We start from the raw sequence: 23106 nt of genomic DNA on the forward strand, positions 1-23106 counted from the left end.
CCAACATCTACTGGAAAGCCTTCCCAGAAGAGTGGAGGCTGTTGTGGCAGCAAAGGGGGGACCAACTCCATTGTAATCCCCATGACGTTGGAATGAAATGTTCCACGAACACATGTCCACATACTTTTGGTAATGTAGTGTATACATCAATGAACTGGTGAGGGCACTAGAACAGTCTGCAGCACACTGCTTCACCCTGTTGGACTCTCAAATGTCTACTGTTGGCAGATGATCTGGTGCTTCTGTCCCCAACCGGGGAGGGCCTACAGCAGCACCTAGATCTTCTGCACAGATTCTGTCAGACTTGGGCCCTGACAGTGAATCTCAGTAAGACAGAAATAATGGTGTTCCAAAAAAGGTCCAAGAAAACAAATACAAATTTGTTCGAGCAAACAAAGAATTATACCTACCTTGGCCTAAACATCAACACCACAGGTAACTTCGACAAGGCTGTGAACGATCAAAGAGACAAGGCAAGAAGGGCCTTCTAAAACTCAACATCCCAAATAGGATTTGGCTAAAAATACTTAAATCAGTTATCGAACCAATTGCCCTCTATGGTTGTGAGGTCTGGGATCTACTCACCGACCAAGAATTCACAACATGGGATTTAACACCCAATCGAGACTCTGCATTCAGAATTCTGCAAAAATATGCTTGGTGTACAATGCAAAACCCAAACGATGCATGCAGAGCAGAATTAGGACTATACCTGCTAGTTATCAATATCCCGAAAATATCTGTTAAATTCTACAACCACCTAAAAGGATGCGATGCCCACACATTCCACCACAAAGCCCTCACCTACAGAAAGATGAACCTAGAGAAGTGTCCCCACAGCCAGCTGGTTCTGGGGATCTGTTCACAAGCACAAACAGACCCCACACAGCCACAGGACAGAAAAGCATTTAGACCCAACCAAATGATGATAAAGCAAAAGGATAGCCATTTGACACACTGGAAAGAATCAACCCAAAAGAACAGAGCACATTGGAATGCTATTTGGCCCTCAACAGAGAGTACACATTGGCAGAATAACTGACCACTGTGACAGGCCCCAAATCCTTGACTTTGTAGAGACTCTGAGCATAGCCTTGCTATTGAGAGGTAGACCTGGCTATTGAGAGGCAGGCCTGGCTCTCTAGAAAAGACAGGCTATGTGCCCACTGCCCAGAAAATTAGATGGAAACTGAGCTACACTTCCTAACGTGCTGCCAAATGTATGATCACATTAGAGAAACATATTTCCCACATATCACACAGACCCAAAAATAAATTCAACAAAAAAACTATCATATCTGCTAGGCAAAATACCGTAGTGAGCAATCACAGTAGCAAGATGTGTGGCCTTTTGCCATGGGAAACGGGAAACCGTTGGAGCACAAACAACATTGTAAATACAACTTATTGAGAGCATCCTGTCAGGCTGTATCACCGCCTGGTACGGCAACTGCACCAGGCAGTGCAGTTGCATCAAAGCTGGGACCAAGAGACTGAAAAACAGCTTCTATCTCAAGGCCATCAGACGGTTAAATAGCCATCACTAGCACATTAGAGGCTGCTGCCTATATACATAGACTTGAAATCACTGAACACTTTAATGAATGTAACACTGGTCACTTTAATAGTGTTTACATATCTTGCATTACACATCTCATATGTATATACTGTATTCTATTCTATTCCACTGTATCTTAGTTTATGCCGCTCTGACATTGCTCGTCCATATATTTATATATTCTTAATTCCATTTATTTTATTTAGATATGTTGTGAAATTGTTAGATTTTACTGCACTGTCGGAACTAGAAACACAAGCATTTCGCTACACCCGCAATAACATCTGCTAAACATGTGTATGTGACCAATAACATCTGCTAAACATGTGTATGTGACCAATAACATCTGCTAAACATGTGTATGTGACCAATAACATCTGCTAAACATGTGTATGTGACCAATAACATCTGCTAAACATGTGTATGTGACCAATAACATCTGCTAAACATGTGTATGTGACCAATAACATCTGCTAAACATGTGTATGTGACCAATAACATCTGCTAAACATGTGTATGTGACCAATAACATCTGCTAAACATGTGTATGTGACCAATAACATCTGCTAAACATGTGTATGTGACCAATAAGATCTGCTAAACATGTGTATGTGACCAATAAGATCTGCTAAACATGTGTATGTGACCAATAACATCTGCTAAACATGTGTATGTGACCAATAACATCTGCTAAACATGTGTATGTGACCAATAACATCTGCTAAACATGTGTATGTGACCAATAACATCTGCTAAACATGTGTATGTGACCAATAACATCTGCTAAACATGTGTATGTGACCAATAACATCTGCTAAACATGTGTATGTGACCAATAACATCTGCTAAACATGTGTATGTGACCAATAACATCTGCTAAACATGTGTATGTGACCAATAACATCTGCTAAACATGTGTATGTGACCAATAAGATCTGCTAAACATGTGTATGTGACCAATAAGATCTGCTAAACATGTGTATGTGACCAATAACATCTGCTAAACATGTGTATGTGACCAATAACATCTGCTAAACATGTGTATGTGACCAATAACATCTGCTAAACATGTGTATGTGACCAATAACATCTGCTAAACATGTGTATGTGACCAATAACATCTGCTAAACATGTGTATGTGACCAATAACATCTGCTAAACATGTGTATGTGACCAATAACATCTGCTAAACATGTGTATGTGACCAATAACATCTGCTAAACATGTGTATGTGACCAATAACATCTGCTAAACATGTGTATGTGACCAATAACATCTGCTAAACATGTGTATGTGACCAATAACATTTGATTAAATTTATATTTATCTGTTTATTTATTTTCCCTTTCATACTTCAACTATTTGCACATTATTACAACACCATACATAGCCAATAATAACATTTGAAATGTCTATATTCTTTTAAAACTTCTGTGAGTAATGTTTACTGATTATTTATTTAGTTTATTGTCTATTCCATTTGCTTTGGCCAGTGGTGATTTTAGCATGTAAATCTTGGTGGGGCAACAACCAAAAAAGTGGGATTGTCACGTGTGCTCCCTCTCCGGCCTCTAGGTCACCAGGCTGCTCGTTATGGCGCACACCTGTCACCAATGTTATGCGCGTCAGCGCATAATGACACTCACCTGGACTCCATCACCTCCTTGATTACCTGCCCTTTATATGTCACTCCCTTCGGTTCCTTCCCTGGGCATCATAGTTTCTGTTCCAGTGTCATGTCTGTGTGTTGTTTGTGTTTCTTGTTTTGTATTTAGTTGCGCTTATTTATTAAAACACTCACTCCCTGAACTTGCTTCCCGACACTCAGCACACACGTTACAGAGATGCATGCCAGCAAAGCCACTACACAACACAACACTAAACAATACATTAATTGCACTCAAACGTTGCCCACAAACTGTTAGGGCCTAGATAAAGATGTCCCAACATCTTACCACTGCTACACCTGACTATCAGCGGAGCCTTGTCTGGCAGTGAATTTACTGCCTTTTAAAAAAACATAGTTGATAAGGCTGATTTCCTTAATCAAATGTGGTTTCTAATGACAATTGAGATGTACAAACTATGACATAAGGAGACAAGTGGATAAGAGGCAAACCGTAATTTTATTAAGACATTAATGAGAGAGCTAGGACACACGTAGTCAAATTTGTTTAGCACTTCTGAAATGTACAGCGACAGAATTCAGAGCATGGGCCGTCCGTACAGTGTTCTCCCTGTACACCAAGTCAGAACTGTAGGATAAATAATGGGAGCATATAAGCAGACAATGAAAGCTCTTACAAAATTTGATGATTACATTTCTCTAAAACAGGTTATAGGCTATATGTGCACCACTAAGTCAGAACAGTAGGCAAAATTAAGAGGGGTAAATAGACCAAAATATTAGTGTGATGCACATGGGAGGCGAATAGCTTACTACACAACATACACTTAGTATCATTTTCTTAGCTACAGTATACATATCTCCCTGGCATATTTCATCATTTATGCAGCAGCATACAATACATTTTTGGACTCAGGTGGCACGGCGGTCCTTCGTGGGCAAATGTTATCATCAAAGTCTTGCATTCTCTGAATTTATGGTGCTTTCAAGACAATTGGGAACTCTGAAAAAACAAAATCAAATCATGATGACGTCATTGTCATAGCTCTAGAAAGAGGCCCGAGTTCACGATTTACAATTCCGAGTTGGATGACCATCCAAAACGTACTTCCCAGTCAGCAATTTTTTCCGGAATTCCCAGTTGTCTTGAACTCACTGAAGTCAGGTTTTCGCAGTTCCGAATTAACAGTTGTTTTGAGCGCAGCACAAATCATGCTTCATTGACAGCATGGCCAATTATGAATATTTATCATTTTAAACATGGAAAAGTGCCCCTTAATCCCAGATTTGGGACCACACAGCCACTGCCAATGATTCCTTCCCCCCCCCCCCCCCCCAAAAAAAAAAAAAAAAACATTTTTCATGTATTTATTTTTTTGCTAAAAATATGGCTCTTCCCCACCTGCCCTGAATGACGGGTCGACACTGGCTTTGGCATTGTAAACATATGTTTCCCATGCTAATAAAGCCCATTGAATTGAGAGAGAGGCATATAGGCAAATGGGGTAAACTGAAGAAATAAGGTTGAGGATAAGGAATACAAAATTGTAAATGTACTGTATAACGTTTGTTTTAGCTTTTTTATTCAGTGTTTTATCCCTTGCTGAAAAGACAAGTGCAAACTTGTATGGAGAGCTTCCATAACACAGTACATGTACACTCGCAACAGTTGCCAGCACCCAAACAAGTTCTATAATGAATATAAATAACATTTACAGGTAGGCAGTAAGTACACTCAGATTTGAGGGCAACTCCGCAAGACCGAGATCAACACAGTACACCCACAGAAGCATGCCATCATCTTCACAAATACAAAGGGACGGGCATTCCAAGCAGAAAGGTCAACATAACTACAAGAAAAAAACACAATATCCATAACCAGAAATCTTCTTCAAAGAGCACCTTGCAGTTGTAAAACTAGTTTTTGACGTATCCTCGTTTGGTTACTTCGCGATGTCATGGCTGGCTAGAATAGAGCGACATTCGTACCACTACGCGTCATGACGAAGTCCGTTCAATAGAAAGATGTGGGCAAAAAGAAGAGTAGGAGGGACGAGCGCACGTTGTATTGTTATTACCAAAATATCACTATGTGTAATTGTGGGCTACTTGTGTCATGCAGATTACTGCTATCTTGTGGTGTATTAAAACCCTCAACTCTTATTGCGGGCCTTGTTTCTCAAAGAAGTGGATGGCGAGAGACATCTCTAATACTGATAGAGGCAGAGCTACTTGGAGGTAAGATTGCATACTCTTCAGCACCTAGGGTAGTTCTTACCAAGGTCCAGTATATCAACGGGGCAAGTAGTGCACTAGCAAAGCAACACCCTTAAAAGAGTGACTCCTCAATGCACCATGCTCCCATGGCTATACATATCATTCATTCCAGTTGTTGATGCAGTTTCCTTCTTGACTTCACACTATAGAAGGCTGAGTGTCAGGTAAAATGTTTGACAAGAAAGAGTCTTTATGTGTGAAGCTCCCTCCAAGCAAGCTCGTGAAACAGTCTTAAGTCAAATCTAAACCTAAGAGCATGGGAAGTAGACATTAGACGGAAAGAGGAAAAAACGCAGAGCAACAGCCTGTTGGTGGCTTCAGAAGCTAGTCTTCCTCTGTTTCATGGTCAAGTGATGTTACAGCAGCTAATGCCACCCACCACACTTAAACCTCACAGTTTCTCTGGATGTCCTCTCAAATTGCTATGAACAAATAACGGACACATTTTACTGTACATTGTAAAAATGGGACACCTTGTGGTAATTTCTGTCACTGCAGTTGTATTCCACTAAAGCTGTCGATGGGGTGGTATTGTGTAATATCTGAACGTTGGGAGGAACGGTTGTTGCCCATTTACTGTAAAGGGAGTTTCATCCTTCATTACACTCATGAAATGCCAATTACATTCCTTCCCTACCTCAGAGGGTGATGAGTTTCCTGAATAGTTGGACGAGTGATGTCCATAAATGGTTGTATGTCCTTGTAACTCTGTGTCCAGTGACTTTTGAGCAACAAACACTAAAGCTGGGCAGGCCCATTTTCCTGTACGGCCCTAACCTGGTGTAATGCCTTATAACAGGTTATAACATTAGAGATGTTATCAATCTGAGAGTAGAGTAGAGAGAATGTTTATCGAGTTACAGTATAACTATTGTCTTCCTGATTATTGTTGCATGCAATAACATTTCTTTCCAATAAATTGTCTGTGGTTCACCTCTCTGTCTTTGCATGCTAAGAGCCCCTTGAACTGAACCTCAAACTTAGATTTTTGACCCTTATCGCTGAAATGAGAGACCAGGTCCTACTGATGTGATGGGCCCATCAATTATTTAAACTGAATTCCTTCCCCTCGTCCCCCTCTTTTCCTTCATCTGCACAAGGTGACGATGTGGAAGCCACTTTGGCCTGTTGGGATGGACCCAGGGATGTCCTGCAGATTAACAAAGATGTTATCAGGACCCCTAGACATGCTAGGGCAACTCTGCCTGATTATAAAAGGCTGGAGGAGAAAGGCTGTGAAAGGAGTTTGTGTCAGCTTGTTTCCTGACCAGGATACCAGGATATAAGGTGTGCTTAAGACTCAGTCAGCACTCTAGATGGTCAGAGGAGCTACGTCACCTACTCTTTCCTAGTCCCCTCGCTCTTCCTTCTACCACCAGAGAATGCCTGGAATGTTTTATCGACAAGTAATTAAGTTGTATTCCCAGATCTCTAGTAATGCTGTACACCTCAACGGCTCCTCAGCAGTGACAACATGTTAAGTACTTCACAATGTACACAATATCATTAGAACTAAGGCACAATTTGTTTGGCTCATCCGTCTCTCTCCAACCCTTCTAAGGGGTCGCAGGTCAGGGTGTGGGCATGTGCTCAAGGTCGCCAGGCTCTGATTGAACCAGGAAATGGCAAATTGCAGAGGAACTGGAGACTTCCTGAGCTGCTAGCGTTAGCAGCCAAACCCTGCCTGGACCGGACTGAAAGACTGAAAGTAGGAAATGCTCTATGACTCTATTAAAGCAAGTGTGTGTGTGTGTGTGTGTGTGTGTGTGTGTGTGTGTGTGTGTGTGTGTGTGTGTGTGTGTGTGTGTGTGTGTGTGTCACGGTAGAAGTCAAGGTTAATGCAAGGTACATGATGAGTTGTCTTTTCCACAAGTTCAGGAGAACTTGTTGAAATAACATGGAGTGATAAGAGACGGTTTGTCCAACCACAGGGCCCTGTTTGGCCTGAAAAACATATGTAATTAGGCGGCTGCAGACAGTTTTCTTATTGGACTGCCATAACATTGTATGTGGATGGTGGTTCCATTGTTTCCCATCCCAATCCTTAGGGACATCCACTTTGTGCATATCACCAGGTATCACTGGGTGAATAGAACAAAATGATACTAGCACACCTGGTGAAACCTTGTTTAACAAGTCCACTGAGTATTAAAGTGTCCCTCGCTAGCCCAGTGCTGGTACCTAACACGTGCAACACATGGGGCACGAGGACCTTGTTGGGAAACTGTAGACACAACTTGAACAGTGTAGTCTGGGTTCTCTGTCGGTCTGGGGTCTCTTTTTTTCTCTGTGCTTGGGGCTAGAGATCAGGGGGGTTCATGTGTCCAGAGACTTCTGGGGTCTATGTAGACAGACCAGGGTTACACAGCATGTCTTCCTTTAGAGGGTGGAACTTCCTCTTCACCAATTAGCAGCAGGCTTGTTTTTAGTGGGGTTAAGTATACAAGCTCACTCTCTGCACGAAATGGTACTAAATCTTCCCATCCATCCATTTTGTGTCGTGAAGGGCACGAGGTAAGACGAGTAGTAGTTTTACTCACGCTTCAACACTGACCAGTATAAAAGCCTAAGAACACCATATTAATCCGAATGATTTAAACAAATATTTTGCACCATTCTGGGCACTGGAACGGCATGCTATTGTCCAGCCTTATCTCTAGACCTTGGCACTAGAGGGGCAGGAACAGACTGGCAAGGCTGGGTACAAAAGATAGAGGGAAAGGGGGGTAGGAAAAAGAGAAAGTGAGAGGGAAGGAGAAGGGGGCTGAGAGAGAGAGAGAGAGAGAGAGAGAGAGAGAGAGGAGGGGGGCATCCAGGGACCTCCCTGGCTAAGCATGGGAGTGCACCAACACCCTCCACCCTCTCCCTCCATTTATCTGGCCCTGTGGGACCGGGTCTGCCACAGTCTCTCTCTGACCTCTCAGCTCCCAGATGGAACACAATGGGTCAACAGGGAGAAGACCTGGAGAGACCAGCATATACCTCACCCTAGCCACTGTATCAAGACACACTTCAAAAAGTAGGTATGTTGCTTTATCTGACTTTTGGAAATAATTTGAAAATATATTTTACAAAGGAATTGAGTCTGTAAGTCTGATTTGTTTCTGGGGGTGGGGGAGGGGGGGGGGGGGGTGCTTCTCCCTTTGCAGTATGTTGCACTGATTAAGTGGATAGAGGATCTTACAGACGCATCACCATCGTGAGTCAAGGTTTGCTATCATACAGCATTCTCTCTGTTTCTGTACTGTCATCCGTCTATTGAAACTTGTACTACAGCCTAAATCACTGTCCATTAACGGTACGTCGTGGTCGACTAAACCTGTGCTTTCCAACCCTGGTCCTCGAGTACCCCCAACGGTACACATTTTTATTGGCACCCTGGACAAGCACACCTGACTCAACTTGTCAACTAATCATCAAGCCCTCAAATAGGTTGAATGAGGTGCGTTTGTCCAGGGCTACAATGAAAATGTGTTCTGTTGGGGGTACTGGAGGACCAGGGTTGGGAAACACTGGACTAAACTGAGCTGAATACCTGCCAGGGTAGTGTTGTGGTGTCGGTCTGGACAAAGAGACGAGACACAGGGATGAGCAAGAAACCATAAGGGGACTTTAGGGACCCAACCAGGACATACTGGAAAGGGGAGGAGAGGACACACATTTACAGTGCATTCGCAAAGTATTCAGACCCCTTGACTTTTTCCAGATTTTGTTACATTACAGCCTTATTCTAAAATGGATTCAATGTTTTTTTTCTACACACAATACCAGGTAATGACAAAGCAAAAACATTTTTTTTTTTAACTTGGCAAATTTCTAACAAATAAAAAAACAGAAATACATTATTTACATAGATATTCAGTCTTGAAATTGAGCTCAGGTGCATCCTGTTTCCATTGATCATCCTTGAGATGTTTCTACACCTTGATTGGAGTCCACCTGTGGTAAATTCAATTGATTGGGCATGATTTGGAAAGGCACACACCTGTCTATATAAGGTCCCACAGTTGACAGTGCATGTCAGAGCAAAAACCAAGCCATGAGGTCGAAGTCATTGTCCGTAGAGACAGGATTGTGTCGAGGCACAGGTCTGGGGAAGGGTACTAAAAATTGTCTGCAGCATTGAAGGTCCCCAAGAATACAGTGGCCTCCATCATTCTTAAATGGAAGAAGTTTGGACAATCTAAGCAATCGGTGGAGAAGGGCCTTGGTCAGGGAAGTGACCCGATGGTCACACTGACAGAGCTCCAGAGTTCCTCCGTGGAGATGGGAGAACCTTCCAGAAGGACAACCATCTCTGCAGCACTACACCAATCAGGCCTTTTTGGTAGAGTGGTCAGACGGAAACCACTCCACAGTAAAAGGCACATGACAGCCTGCTTGGTGTTTGCCAAAAGATGACATCTCTTTAGGTGAGAAAAAAGATTCTCTGGTCTGATGAAACCAAGATTGAACTCTTTGGTCTGAATGCCAGACGTCACATCTGGAGGAAACCTGGCACCATCCTTATGCTGTGGGGATGTTTTTCAGCGGCAGGAATTGGGAAACTATTCAGGATCGAGGGAAAGATGAACGGAGCGAAGTACAAAGAGATCCTTGATGAAAACCTGCTGCAGAGGGCTCAGGACCTCAAGACAACACATGAGTGGCTTCGGAACAAATCTCTGATTGTCCTTGAGTGGCCCAGCCAGAGCCCGGACTTGAACCCGATCGAACATCTCTGGAGAGACCTAAAAATAGCTGTGCAGTGACCACCCCATCCAAACTGACAAAGCTTGAGAGGATCTGCAGAGAAGAATGGGAGAAACTCCCCAAATACAGGTGTGCCAAGCTTGTAGCGTCATACCCAAGAAGACTCAAGGCTGTAATCGCTGCCAAAGGTGCTTCAACAAAGTACTGAGTAAAGGGTCTGAATACTTATGTAAATGTGATATTTATATATATTTTTAAACATTTCTAAAAACCAGTTTTCACTTGTCATCATGGTGTATTGTGTTATTATTTAATCCATTATAGAATGAGGCTGTAACGTAACAAAATGTGGAAACAAAATCACAGACAAACAAATAGACGGGCAATGCAATGCAGGTCCAGAGTGTGAGTGAGATGGTAACGGTAAAGATTTTCAGTTTGAAATTATGACCAACCATAGTTCTCTGAAACAATAGAAGCTGTCTTTGTGTACAACAGCCAGAGGGTCTCATTGTATGCTGTTTTTGTTGTGTGGTTGGTTTGTGGAGGTTGTTGTAGTGGAGTGACAGCCTTAGTTTCTTTAAAAGAAAAATGGTGTCAAAAGCAGATGATTTCCGTTTGTAAAGCAGAGGACAGTTAGTCTGGCTAACACCTAATTCTTGAAGTCCCCCTGACTTCAGAGTCTGAAATGGCTCTTTTGATATTGTTGGCACAATACGTTGATAACGAAGGGGGCTGTGCTTTTACTGGTTGGCTCTCCTATGTGTCTTTCACACTCAACCCACACACAGTCCCTGAGCGCTGACCCCTTCCATTACAATGGTTGGATTTTCAAATCCAAACAATGAGAGGTCTCATTTGAGAGAACCAATCAAACCCGTCTCTCACATTTCTGAGTGAATATTGCATTAACAAACAGCCTCCTTCCCAGAATAGTGTGTCACAGCTCTCCCTGTGCTGTGAGTCACGTGGGTCGCGTCAGCCAGGCTAGAAGACAATATCAATGCAGAAGTCACCACCTTTGCACTGGGTGTCTGTGGGTTGTTGCTGCTGTTTAGTTCAGATATTTAAGAGCAGCATCAGTGTTTCCTCTATATTCATTTACTGTAGCAGTGGCAACAAACTCTCACAGACTAACTGTTCACTTATACGTTTTCTTGAAATGATATACAAAAACACTCAACAACTGTGGGCTTTCTAACAACAGTTGTTACTGTGTCAAAAATTGAAGGTCCAGGACAGGTCAGTCCTTCATCTGTCAATTACATGTGAAGGTTGAAGGTACAGTGGGTTGAGGCTGACGGGAGGATGTGGAAGAAGGAAGGAAGAGATGTCCTACTCAGAGAGAGAGAGAGAGAGCGAGAGAGAGCTCTCCCCCTCCTCCTCCTCCCCTCCGCTGTCTCCTAACTAGCAGTGGATCGTGTACCAAAAATAACATTTTATACCCTGATTCACACCCCTTGACTTGTTCCACATTTTGTTGAGTTACAGATTGAATATCAAATGGATTAAATGTAGTTTTTTGTTGTTGTCACTGGCCTACACACAATACCCCATAATGTCAAAGTGGAATTATGTTTTTCAACATGTTTGTCCAGGGCAGAAACTAAAATGTATAATGTTGGGGGTACTTGAGGACCAGGTTGGGAACACTGGACTAAACTGAGCTGCACACATGCCAGGGGGGTGATGTGGTGTCTGGCTGGACGCAGAGATGAGACACAGGGATGAGCATGAAACCAGAAGGGAACTTTAACGACCCAACCAGGACATACCAGAAACGGGAGGAGAGGACACACATTTAGATGACAAAATCAGAGACAGACAGACAGAAAATGCAATGCAGGTCCAGAATGTGAGTGAGATGGTAATGGTAAAGATTTTCAGTTTGAAATTATGGCCGACCATAGTTCTAGAAGCTGTCTTTGTGTACAATACCCAGAGGGTCTCTTTGTATGCTGTTTTTGTTGTGTGGTTGGTTTGTGGAGATTTTTGTAGTGGAGTGACAGCCTTAGTTTTATTTTTATTTTTAAAGAGTGTAAAAGCAGATGAGACACAGCTCACCTTGCGCAGTGCTGGGTGTCTGTGGGTGGTTGTTGTTTAGTTCAGATAGAGCAGTGTCAGTGTTTCTCCTATATTCATTTAGCATTGGCAACAAACTAACTGTTCACTTATAAGTTCTCTTCAAATTAGATACAAAAAACTCAACAACTGTGGGCTTTCTAACAACATTTGTTGCTGTGTCAATGAGCGAAGGTCCAGGACAGGTTAGGGCTTCGTGTGTCAACGACATGTGAAGGTTGAAAGTACTGTGGGTGGAGGCTGACAGGAGGATGTGGAAGAAGGGTGGAGGAGATGTCCTGCTCAGAGAGCGAGAGCTCAACCCGCTCCTCATCCTTCTCCTCCTCCCCTCCACTATCCCCAGACTAGCACAGGATGTTAGGGAGGGGGTAGAGTGTTCCACAGGGGGAAGGGACGAGACGGTAGGTCAGGAGAGACAGGGTTAGTTTAGGGCCCCTATCCCACGAAGGACCCACTCCTGCTGGAGATAGGGTCCTTCGTGGGATCTGTTGACCCTGGAGTGTTGTAGCCCTTATTCTGAGCTTCTCTCTCTCTCTCTCTTTCACTCTCTACCCCTCACCAATCCATTCCGTCGTCTATTACCTTTTCACCATCAATTATGTCATGACATGCATGTCAACAAAATATGGCAGCATTTGACTTACTAACTTATGCCTTCCGATGGCCCTAAAATCATGGGTGCCATCATCTTTATGCAGATTGGTGTTCTCACTCATACAGATACCGTGCCAATGTTGCAACTGCCCTGTATTTTGAGACTCAAGGCCAATGGTAATATGTGTTTGTGTGGAGGGCTGGCATGATTCAAGTCTGTGAAGCCATGACTCACTGGGCACAAACTGGTTGAATCAACATTGTTTCAATGTAATTTGTCAAATTGGATTGGAATATGTGATTGGAAAATACATTGGATTTGAAAAAGGTCATCAAGTGTTGTTTTGAGGGTGAACGTTCAACCACAGGATTATGTCACGGTAACCAATTTTCAACCTAGTCAAACCGTGTATAAAATATGTTGAATTTGCACCTTTGAAACAACGTGAGATTTTCAATGTTATATCCACTAGCAGAAAAAAAACGTTTGGTTGGGCAGCACCTCCTACTGGAGAGTTGATCTAGCTACAGCTATCCCTTTGGTCTCCCATCCAGGGTTTAAACCAAGCCCAGCCCTAGTTAGCTTTGACATTTGTCACTGACTACTACCAAAGTGTTAACGTGAGAACGATTATTGAGAGATCTCCACTTAATAAGCAAATAGATTCACTGTTGCTATCGAAGTCATTCCAAAGGGTAGGTTTAACAGAGCAAATGAAATGTAAGTCATACAGTATATCATTAATGATACTATTTAGGCTTATATAGCATTTGTGAAGTCATTAACAGGTATTATTTCAATTCAACCCAAGGTTTAACTAAAAATATACAACGGGTGGGTCGAATCCTGAATGCTGATTGGTTAACACCGCATTCCAGCCGGTGTCTATTCCACAAGTTACCATCGGTTAAATCTATGACATTAAAAAACATATTTAATCTGTTCCATCTGAGCAATCCACTGTCTCATTAGCACAGCCAGGCAATTTATAAAGTTGATCTCCACTATAAAAAGCATCTAGATTCTAGACATTATCTCACATTTCTTTTAGACTAACATTTCATTTTCAACAGCTGAGATTTGTATAAACTTTATCTGTCTCTTCGACGTTTGCAACATTGTTTCAATATTGAAATTCGATCTCCTGCTGTCCCATAGTAATGAACGTGTTCGAGAGTCGGGACTAGACAGACAGACAGACAGGCAGGATTTCTCAGTGAGTCGAAATCATGAATCAGCTGACATCATTTTTATGGATACATACAAAAAAATCTACAGTGCCTTGCGAAAGTATTCGGCCCCCTTGAACTTTGCGACCTTTTGCCACATTTCAGGCTTCAAACATAAAGATATAAAACTGTATTTTTTTGTGAAGAATCAACAACAAGTGGGACACAATCATGAAGTGGAACGACATTTATTGGATATTTCAAACTTTTTTAACAAATCAAAAACTGAAAAATTGGGCGTGCAAAATTATTCAGCCCTCTTAAGTTAATACTTTGTAGCGCCACCTTTTGCTGCGATTACAGCTGTAAGTCGCTTGGGGTATGTCTCTATCAGTTTTGCACATCGAGAGACTGACATTTTTTCCCATTCCTCCTTGCAAAACAGCTCGAGCTCAGTGAGGTTGGATGGAGAGCATTTGTGAACAGCAGTTTTCAGTTCTTTCCACAGATTCTCGATTGGATTCAGGTCTGGACTTTTACTTGGCCATTCTAACACCTGGGTATGTTTATTTTTGAACCATTCCATTGTAGATTTTGCTTTATGTTTTGGATCATTGTCTTGTTGGAAGACAAATCTCCGTCCCAGTCTCAGGTCTTTTGCAGACTCCATCAGGTTTTCTTCCAGAATGGTCCTGTATTTGGCTCCATCCATCTTCCCATCAATTTTAACCATCTTCCCTGTCCCTGCTGAAGAAAAGCAGGCCCAAACCATGATGCTGCCACCACCATGTTTGACAGTGGGGATGGTGTGTTCAGCTGTGTTGCTTTTACGCCAAACATAACGTTTTGCATTGTTGCCAAAAAGTTCAATTTTGGTTTCATCTGACCAGAGCACCTTCTTCCACATGTTTGGTGTGCCTCCCAGGTGGCTTGTGGCAAACTTTAAACGACACTTTTTATGGATATCTTTTAAGAAATGGCTTTCTTCTTGCCACTCTTCCATAAAGGCCAGATTTGTGCAATATACGACTGATTGTTGTCCTATGGACAGAGTCTCCCACCTCAGCTGTAGATCTCTGCAGTTCATCCAGAGTGATCATGGGCCTCTTGGCTGCATCTCTGATCAGTCTTCTCCTTGTATGAGCTGAAAGTTTAGAGGGACGGCCAGGTCTTGGTAGATTTGCAGTGGTCTGATACTCCTTCCATTTCAATATTATCGCTTGCACAGTGCTCCTTGGGATGTTTAAAGCTTGGGAAATCTTTTTGTTTCCAAATCCGGCTTTAAACTTCTTCACAACAGTATCTCGGACCTGTCTGGTGTGTTCCTTGTTCTTCATGATGCTCTCTGCGCTTTTGACGGACCTCTGAGACTATCACAGTGCAGGTGCATTTATACGTAGACTTGATTACACACAGGTGGATTGTATTTATCATCATTAGTCATTTAGGTCAACATTGGATCATTCAGAGATCCTCACTGAACTTCTGGAGAGAGTTTGCTGTACTGAAAGTAAAGGGGCTGAATAATTTTGCACGCCCAATTTTTCCGTTTTTGATTTGTTAAAAAAGTTTGAAATATCCAATAAATGTCGTTCCACTTCATGATTGTGTCCCACTTGTTGTTGATTCTTCACAAAAAAACAACCCAGACAGGATGACCACATCAGTGACTCAACCCACTCAGGTGACGCACCCCTCCCAGGGACGGTATGAGAGAGCCCCAGTAAGCCAGTGACTCAGCCCCTGTAATTGGGTTAGAGGCAGAGAATCCCAGTGGAAAGAGGGGAACCAGCCAGGCAGAAACAGCAAGGGCGGTTCGTTGCTCCAGAGCCTTTCCGTTCACCTTCCCACTCCTGGGCCAGACTACACTCAATCATATGACCCACTGAAGAGATGAGTCTTCAGTAAAAACTTAAAGGTTGTCACTAGAAAACAGCTTAAACAAATGCAAATGCAGCTACTTTTCTGTTATTCTGGCTGCAATTTTTGACGTGACTGTAAATTAGTCGTAGTTGGCTGGCTAGCAAGGGATAAGAACGTAGTCAGCCATTATCACGATTTAACATTTAGAACGAACAACTGGGTCGCGTCCATAGATACATAACAAAAGGACTGAACGACTGGGTCAAATCCATAGATACAGAACAAAAGGACTGAACGACTGGGTCGCATCCTTAGATACAGAACAAAAGGACTAAACGACTGGGTCGCATCCATAGATACAGAACTAAAAGATTGAACGACTGGGTTGCGTCCATAGATACAGAACAAAAAGACAATGACTGGGTCGCGTCTCTAGCAGCAACCTTAGATTTGTGCAAGGATGAAATAGTATGAATATATTAATCTAAATAATGTTTTTAATGAAAATATGTCAATCATTATTTGAATATGTTGGTAACCCTTTGTATAAAAGTGATAATGCCCTCGAAGCCGGTGTTTGGAGAATAAACTCAGAAAAAAAAGAAACGTCCCTTTTTCAGGACCCTGTCTTTCAAAGATAATTCTTAAAAATCAAAAGAACTTCACAGATCTTCATTGTAAAGGGTTTAAACACTGTTTCCCATACTTGTTCAATGAACCTTTAACAATTAATGAACATGCACCTGTGGAGCGGTCGTTAAGACACTAACAGCTTACAGAAGGTAGGCAATTAAGGTCACAGTTATGAAAACTTAAGACACTAAAGAGGCCTTTCTATTGACTCTGAAAAACTCCAAAAGAAAGATGTCCAGGGTCCCTGCTCATCTGCGTGAATGTGCCTTAGGCATGCTGCAAGGAGGCATTAGGACTGCAGATGTGGCCAGGGCAATAAATTGCAATAAATGTCCGTACTGTGAGACACCTAAGACAGAGCTACGGGGAGACAGGACGGACAGCTGATTGTCCTCGCTGTGGCAGACCACATGTAACAACACCTGCACAGGATCGGTACATCAGAACATCACACCTGCAGGACAGGTACAGGATGGCAGCAACAGCTGCCCGAGTTACACCAGGAATGCACAATCCCTCCATCAGTGCTCAGACTGTCTGCAATAGGCTGAGAGAGGCTGAACTGAGGGGTTGTAGGCCTGTTGTAAGGCAGGTCCTCACCAGACATCATCGGCAACAACGTCGCCTATGGGCACAAACCCACCGTCGCTGGACCAGACAGGACTGGCAAAAACTGCTCTTCTCTGACGAGTCGCGGTTTTGTCTCTCCAGGGGTGATGGTTGGATTCGTGTTTATCGTCGAAGGAATTAGCGTTACACAGAGGCCTGTACTCTGGAGCGGGATTGATTTGGAGGTGGAGGGTCCGTCATGGTTTGGGGCAGTGTGTCACTGCATCATTGGACTGAGCTTGTTGTCATTCAGGCAATCTCAACACTGTGCGTTACAGGGAAGACATCCTCCTCCCTCATCTCATCTCTCCTGACGTGACCCTCCAGCATGACAATGCCACCAGCCATATTGCTTGTTCTGTGCGTGATTTCCTGCAAGACAGGAATGTCAGTGTTCTGCCATGGCCAGCGAAGAGCCCGGATCTCAATCCCATTGAGCACGTCTGGGACCTGTTGGATTGGAGAGTGAGGGCTTGGGCCATTCCCCCCAGAAATGTCTGGGAACTTGCAGGTGCCTTGGTGGAAGAGTGGGGTAACATCTCACAGCAAGAACTGGCAAATCTGGTGCATTCCATGAGGAGGAGATGCACTGCAGTACTTAATCCAGCTGATGGCCACACCAGAGACTGTTGCTTTTGATTTTGACACCCCCTTTGTTCAGGGACACATTATTCCATTTATGTTAGTCACGTGTCTGTGGAACTTGTTCAGTTCATGTCTCAGTTGTTGAATCTTGTTATGTTCATACAAATATTTACACACGTTAAGTTTGCTGAAAATAAGCGCAGTTGACAGTCATCAGGCAGTATTGGTTTTGGTTACGTAAAGTACGCTTCTCCTGTCTTGTATTAGCGTCATGATGATGATGATGATGATTATTATTAAACTCACCTACTGACCCTGTTTCTTGACTCCCTGCGTATACGTTACATGGAGGTCCTGGGCTGGTGTGGTTACACGTGGTCTGCGGTTGTGATGCCAGTTGGGTGTACTGCCAAATTCTCTAAAATATCAGTGGCGATTTATGATTCAATTCAATTCTCTGGCAGCAGCACTGGTGGACATTCCTACAGTCAGCATGTCAATTGCACACTCCCTCAAAACTTTGGACATCTGTGGCATTGTGTTGTGTGACAAAACTGCACATTTTAGAGTGTTATTTTATTGTCCCTAGCTCAAGGTGCCCCTATGTAATGATCATGCTGTTTAAAGAGCTTCTTAAAATGCCACACCTATCAGGTGGATGGGTTATCTTGGTAAAGGAGAAATGCTCACTAACAGTGATGCAAACAAATTTGGGCACAACATTTTAGAGAAATAAGCTTTTTGTGCATATGGAAGCTTTCTGGGATCTTTAATTTCAGCTCTTGAAACATGGGACCAACACTTTACATGTTGCGTTTATTTTTTTGTTCAGTATGTTTATATTCCGGACTCTAATGATTAAACCTTGTTTTTTTCAGAGTTCTCAGTTGTCTTGAAAGCTCCATAAATCCGGAGAATGACAGATTTGATGACAACATTTTCCCACAAAGGACTGCCGTGCCACCTTCCTGTTCAAGTCAGCACAGCACAACAAGGTGAGTCCAAACATGTATTGTATGCTGCTGCATAAATGATGTAATATGCCAGGGAGATATGTATTGTCACGTATACTCCCTCTCCGGCCTCGAGGTCATCAGGCTGCTGATTGTCCCACACACCTGTCACCATCGTCTTGCGCACCTGCGCCTCATGACACTCACCTGGACTCCATCATCTCCTTGATTATCTTCCCTATATCTGTCACTCTCTTGGTTCTTTCCTCAGGTGTTATTGACTCTGTTTTCACGTCTGTGCGTTGTTTGTGTTACGTGTTTATTGTTTAATTTATTTATTAAAACACTCACTCCCTGAACTTGCTTCCTGACTCTCAGTGCACTCGTTACATGTATACTGTACCTAAGAAAGTAATACTAAGTGTATGTTGTGTAGTAAGCTATTAGTAACCCATGTGCCGCACCCTAATTATTTGGTCCATTTACCCCTCCTAATTTCGCCTACTGTTCTGATTTGTTGGTGCACATGTAGCCTATAGTATGTTTTAGAGAAATGCAATCGTTGAATATTGTAAGAGCTTTCATTATCTGCTTATATGCCCACTTTATTTATCCTACAGTTCTGACTTGGTGTACAGGGAGAATACTGTAAGAACGGCCTACGTTCTGAATTCTGTCGCTGTACATTTCAAAAGTACTGAACAAATAGTTATTGACTACATCCATTCTAGCTCGCTCATTACAGTCTTAATCGAAATTATGGTTTGCCTCTTGTCCACTCGTCGTCCCCTTATGCCATAGTTTGTACATCTCAAATTGTCATTAGAAACTACATTTTTTAAGCAAGTCAGCTATATCAGCTATGCTTTTTTTAAAGGCAGTACATGAGGCTGAATGAACTGTTCCGCTGCCAGACAAGGCTCCGCTGATAGCCAGGTGTAACATTAGTCAGGTGTTGGAACTGCTGTTGGGACAGCTTCATGTAGGCCCTAGCAGTTTGTGGTCACCGTTTGTCACCATTATAGTGCAATAAAATGGATTGTTTAGTGTAGTGTTGTGTAGTGGCTTTGCTGACATGCATCCCATTTTATTTTTTTTTATTTTTTTTGCCCCACCAAGATTTACATGCTAATATTGCCACTGATATTTAGGTATTAATGCACCGTTGGAGCTAAAAACATAAGCAATTCGCTGCACCTGCACACTCCTTGACGTTTTCCACATTTTGTTGTGTTAGATTGAATTTAAAATTGTTTACAGCAACATTTTTTGGGGAAATGGTCTATACACAATGTCAAAGTGGAATTATGTTTTTCAAAGTGTCTTAAGTCAATAAGTATTCAACCCCTTTTATGGCAAGCCTAAATAAGTTCAGGAGTAAAAATATGTTGTAGGAACTCACTCTGTGTGCAATAGTGGTTAACATGATTATTGAATTACCACCTCATCTCTGATCTCTTTTAAACACAGACTCAACCACAAAGACCAGGGAAGTTTTCCAATGCCTCACAAGGGCACCTATTGGTAGATGGGTAAAAATAAAGTAAAAAGCAGACACTGAATATCCCTTTGAGCATGGTGAAGTTATTACACTTTGGATTTAGTCACTACAAAGTGTCACGAATATCACCGAAGGTGGCTCCCCTTCCTGTTCGGGTGGCGCTTGGCGGTCGTCGTCGCCGGTCTACTAGCTGCCACCGATCCCTTTTTTCCATTTCGTTTGTTTTGGTCTAATTGTTTTCACCTGTTCCTTGTTGGGGTTTTGGGGTTTAAGTTTGTTTAGCCTGCTTGTGTTTGTGCGGGCTTGTTGTCATTGTACGTTGGAGGTGTTTTGTTCATTTTGGGTTTTCTCTGTCCGGTTTATGTAACAGTGGTCTTTTGGTTGTGTTGCGGATGTGTTTTGGCTTCACCCATTTTTGTACCTGTTTCTGTTTACTGTGGACATTAAAGTGTTTTTTCCCGTGAAACTTCTGCTCTCTGCACCTGACTCCACACCCATCACTCTCCTGACGTTACATAAAGATACAGACGTATTTCTTAACTCAGTTGCCGGAGAGGAAGGAAAACGCTCAGGGACTTCACCATGAGGCAAATGGTGACTTTAAAACAGTTACATAGATTAATGGCGGTGATGGGAGAAAACTGAGGATGGATCAACAACATTGTAGTTACTCCACAAAACTAACTGACAGAGTGAAAAGAAGGAACCCTGTACAAAATAAAACTATTTCAAATGCAAAGAAATGTACTTTAGGTCCTGAATACAAAGTGTTATGTTGGCAAACCCAATAAAACACATTACTGTACCACTCTCCATATTTTCAAGCATAGTGGTGGCTGCATCATGTTATTATAAGGGCACAGGGCGAGACCCAGATGCAGACACGAGAGGCAGATGGTTTGAGTATCCAAGGGGCAGGCAAGAGAACGGTCGTGGACAGACAAAAGATCATAACACGGTCAGAGTCCAGGAGGTACAGAGTGGCAGGCAGGCTTGAGGTACTGTAAGGGCAGGCAGTATGGTCAGGCAGAAGGGTTCAGAGTCAGGGGAGGCAAGGGTCAAAACCGGGAGGACTAGGAAAAGAGAGATAAGAAAAAGCAGGAGCACGGGAAAAAACACACTGATTGACTTGACAAGATGAACTGGCACAGAGAGACAGGAAACACAGGGACAAATACACCAGGGAAAATAAGCGACACCTGGAGGGGGTGGAGACAATCATAAAGACAGGTGAAACAGATCAGGGCGTGACATTTATGGGTATGCTTGTAATCGTTAAAGACTGGGGAGTTTTTCCAGGATAGAAATAAACGGGATGGAGCTAAGCTCAGGCAAAATCTGAGCTTTAAACCTGGTTCAGTGCTTTCCACCAAACACTGGGAGATGAATTAACCTTTCAGCAAGACAATAACCTAAAACACAAGGCCAAATCTACATTCAAGTTGCTTACCAAGATGACAGTGAATGTTCCTTAGTGGCCAAGTTACAGTTTTGACTTAAATCTGCTTGAAAGTCTATGGCAAGACCTGAAAATGGTTGTCTAGGAATGATCAACAACCAATTTGACAGAGCTTGAACAATTCTGCAAAGTGGGCAAATGTTTCACAATCCAGGTTCGGAAAGCTCTTGCAGACTTGCAGCTGTAATCGCTGCCAAAAGTGATTCTAACATACAGTGGGGAGAACAAGTATTTGATACACTGCCAATTTTGCAGGTTGTCCTACTTACAAAGCATGTAGAGGTCTGTAAGTTTCATCATAGGTACACTTCAACTGTGAGAGATGGAATCTAAAACAAAAATTCAGAAAATCACATTGTATGATTTTTAAGTAATTAATTTGCATTTTATTGCATGACACAAGTATTTGATCACCTACCAACCAGTAAGAATTCTGGCTCTCACAGACCTGTTAGTTTTTCTTTAAGAAGCCGTCCTGTTCTCCACTCATTACCTATATTAACTGCACCTGTTTGAACTCGTTACCTGTATAAAAGACACCTGTCCACACAATCAATCAAACAGACTCCAACCTCTCCACAATGGCCAAGACAAGAGAGCTGTGTAAGGACATCAGGGATAAAATTGTAGACCTGCACAAGGCTGGGATGGGCTACAGGACAATAGGCAAGCAGCTTGGTGAGAAGGCAACAACTGTTGGCACAATTATTAGAAAATGGAAGAAGTTCAAGATGACGGTCAATCATCCTCGGTCTGGGGCTCCAAGAAAGAACTCACCTCGTGGGGCATCAATGATCATGAGGAAGGTGAGGGATCAGCCCAGTACTACACAGCAGGACCTGGTCAATGACCTGAAGAGAGCTGGGACCACAGTCTCAAAGAAAACCATTAGTAACACACTACGCCGTCATGGATTAAAATCCTGCAGTGCACGCAAGGTCCCCCTGCTCAAGCCAGCGCATGTCCAGGCCCGTCTGAAGTTTGCCAATGACCATCTTGATGATCCAGAGGAGGAAAGGGAGAAGGTAATCTGGTCTGATGAGACAAAAATAGAGCTTTCTGGTCTAAACTCCACTTGCCGTGTTTGGAGGAAGAAGAAGGATGAGTACAACCCCAAGAACACCAACCCAACCGTGAAGCATGGAGGTGGAAACATCATTCTCTGGGGATGCTTTTCTGCAAAGGGGACAGGACGGCTGCACCGTATTGAGGGGAGGATGGATGGGGCCTTGTATCGCAAAACCTCCTTCCCTCAGTAAGAGCATTGAAGATGGGTCGTGGCTGGGTCTTCCAGCATGACAACGACCCGAAACACACAGCCAGGGCAACTAAGGAGTGGCTCCGTAAGAAGCATCTCAAGGTCCTGGAATGGCCTAGCCAGTCTCCAGACCTGAACCCAATAGAAAATCATTGGAGGGAGCTGAAAGTCCGTATTGCCAAGCGACAGCCCCGAAACCTGAAGGATCTGGAGAAGGTCTGTATGGAGGAGTGGGCCAAAATCCC

At 42.9% G+C, this 23106-nt stretch overlaps 1 long non-coding RNA gene across 7 annotated transcripts; it reads left to right on the top strand.

The window, feature by feature from the left end:
* Window positions 1-8191: 8191 nt before the first annotated feature.
* On the top strand, window positions 8192-20610 carry LOC149985553 (uncharacterized). 7 transcript variants are annotated; one of them, XR_016495558.1, is made up of 4 exons: window positions 8192-8485; window positions 8612-8671; window positions 18569-18685; window positions 20114-20610. It is a non-coding gene; the product is annotated as an uncharacterized LOC149985553 (long non-coding RNA). The 7 variants fall into 7 exon arrangements; XR_016495561.1 differs by having other exon boundaries at window positions 8333-8485; window positions 18788-20610; XR_016495557.1 differs by having other exon boundaries at window positions 8363-8485; window positions 18780-20610.
* Window positions 20611-23106: the final 2496 nt, after the last annotated feature.

This window comes from Oncorhynchus mykiss, chromosome 1, assembly GCF_057628025.1.
Source record: "Oncorhynchus mykiss isolate SJ-2025 chromosome 1, ASM5762802v1, whole genome shotgun sequence".
NCBI classification, from domain to species: Eukaryota; Metazoa; Chordata; class Actinopteri; order Salmoniformes; family Salmonidae; genus Oncorhynchus; species Oncorhynchus mykiss.